The sequence below is a fragment of the Schistocerca gregaria genome, unplaced genomic scaffold, assembly GCF_023897955.1.
Source record: "Schistocerca gregaria isolate iqSchGreg1 unplaced genomic scaffold, iqSchGreg1.2 ptg001331l, whole genome shotgun sequence".
Classification (NCBI taxonomy): domain Eukaryota; kingdom Metazoa; phylum Arthropoda; class Insecta; order Orthoptera; family Acrididae; genus Schistocerca; species Schistocerca gregaria.
Genome location: NW_026062639.1, coordinates 10,001 through 12,500, shown reverse-complemented (window position 1 = coordinate 12,500; position 2,500 = coordinate 10,001). Strand labels below are relative to the sequence as shown.

The 2,500-nt window shown below is 62.5% G+C and overlaps 1 pseudogene; it reads right to left on the bottom strand.

Moving 5' to 3' along the window:
• The window catches only part of LOC126330697 (large subunit ribosomal RNA), a 7,931-nt pseudogene that overhangs the window by 3,575 nt on the left and 1,856 nt on the right, over positions 1–2,500 (bottom strand).

The following is a 2,500-nucleotide window of genomic DNA, read 5'->3' as shown; positions in this document are numbered from 1 at the left end:
ACGTGCGCGAAGCAGACGCTCTGGAAGGGCACGGGCCAGAATGAAGAGGTTCATCAACTTCACGAGGACTTCGTGCGGCAGGCGCCGCAGCTCGACGGGAGTAAGGCCGTCCGGACCGGCTACTGAGCCTCTGGGCGGCAAGGCAGCGGCGACCTCCTCATATGTGACCGGCCCCCACAGGCGCTCAGGAGCGACAGGCTCCGAGTGCGGCAGGAGGCGGTCACGGATGAAGCCCGCGGTGGAGATGGGCTTCTTCGTGAAGAGGTCCGCCCAGAAGTCCAGCAGACCGGGGATGTCAGGCGGCGGCTGCAGCAGGGTGCCATCCAGAAGGCCACGCACGCAGCGCGCGCGCGACCGCCGGAAGGCGGCCTGTGTCTTGGCGTACTCCCATCGGCGCCGTTTGCGCCTTTGCTGCGGCGGAGCAGCAGGAGGCCGCTTAGGTGGTTGGCGCGGCCTCTGTGTCCTCGTGGCTGACCTCTCTTCTCTGGACCCGACCGACGCAAGGGCGTCCGGAAGCATGCCCAGGATGACTTCGGGCGGCGCTCCCGGCCCCAGACCGATAATTCGGTCTAGTGCCGAGAAGCGCTGAGCGGAAGCGGGTAGCCCCGCTAGATGCTCCCAGACGGCGGCGTCAGTCGGCCCCTCCAGCGGCGGCCCGGTGGTGTCGGCCGCGAAGTCCGTATCTGCGTCATCGGGTGGCGCAGCACTATCGCCCGCGTCTGGCGGCGGCCTCACCGCTCCCCGGCGGGACGCCGGCTCTTCCCCCCGACCGACTTCAAGCGCCTCCATGAATTGGCGGACAAGCTGCTTGTGGGCAGCCTTCCGCCTCTGGCACTTGATCGCCTCAAGTGTTCGGTCGGGGAATATCCTCGTCAGCTCTTGATTGACGAAGAAGAACCGTGCGTCCCTCTCAAGGAAAAGTTCGGCCTCCGCTTTGGCGAGCGATAGGACCTCTTCTTCCGTCCACCTCGCGCGATGCCTCTCCGTGACGATCTCCGCGTTGGCGGCCGCAGGATGTTGGCGGCGGCGATGGACCCCGAGACCGTTCTTGGTTGTGAAGCTGCGGTGGCACTCACTGCAGGCGTAAGAAGCTACACAAGTTACCGTATTTGCGTCACGGCCGGTTGGCCGGATAGATGCTGGGGAAGCTGGGGTGGCGCCTTCAGCGGAAGGACCACCACTTATATTATTATGTAGACTGCCCCCAACTAAAAGGGATAATGCGAGGGGGGGCTGGTAACCCCCCCAGGCCCCTGGTGCGGTCTTCTGCTCTGCGAAAATCAGCGGGCCCACGTGAAGGGGAGAAGACCGCAGAAGTGGAGAGGCTAAGTGGGCTAGGCCCATGTGTTGCGCTTCACACTCCCTGTAACTACAACCCAAGGAAGGGACCTCGCGGTAGCAGCTAGACTACAGCAAAACCTTGCTTCGAGAAGCAGCGTTCGGATGCAGCCGCGCCGCCGCCACTTGATCGCCTTAAGAGAGTCATAGTTACTCCCGCCGTTTACCCGCGCTTGCTTGAATTTCTTCACGTTGACATTCAGAGCACTGGGCAGAAATCACATTGCGTCAACACCCGCTAGGGCCATCGCAATGCTTTGTTTTAATTAGACAGTCGGATTCCCCCAGTCCGTGCCAGTTCTGAGTTGATCGTTGAATGGCGGCCGAAGAGAATCCGCGCACCCGCGCGCCCCCGGAGGAGCACGCTAAGGCGGACGCGGCCTCGCAGCAAGGAAGATCCGTGGGAGGCCAAGGCACGGGACCGAGCTCGGATCCTGCACGCAGGTTGAAGCACCGGGGCGCGAACGCCGCGCAGGCGCGCGCATCCTGCACCGCCGGCCAGCACGAGGCCAACCAACGGCGAGAGCAGACCACGCCCGCGCTAAACGCCCGCACTTACCGGCACCCCTACGGCACTCACCTCGCCCAGGCCCGGCACGTTAGCGCTGACCCACTTCCCGACCAAGCCCGACACGCCCCGATCCTCAGAGCCAATCCTTATCCCGAAGTTACGGATCCAATTTGCCGACTTCCCTTACCTACATTATTCTATCGACTAGAGGCTCTTCACCTTGGAGACCTGCTGCGGATATGGGTACGAACCGGCGCGACACCTCCACGTGGCCCTCTCCCGGATTTTCAAGGTCCGAGGGGAAGATCGGGACACCGCCGCAACTGCGGTGCTCTTCGCGTTCCAAACCCTATCTCCCTGCTAGAGGATTCCAGGGAACTCGAACGCTCATGCAGAAAAGAAAACTCTTCCCCGATCTCCCGACGGCGTCTCCGGGTCCTTTTGGGTTACCCCGACGAGCATCTCTAAAAGAGGGGCCCGACTTATATCGGTTCCGCTGCCGGGTTCCGGAATAGGAACCGGATTCCCTTTCGCCCAACGGGGGCCAGCACAAAGTGCATCATGCTATGACGGCCCCCATCAACATCGGATTTCTCCTAGGGCTTAGGATCGACTGACTCGTGTGCAACGGCTGTTCACACGAAACCCTTC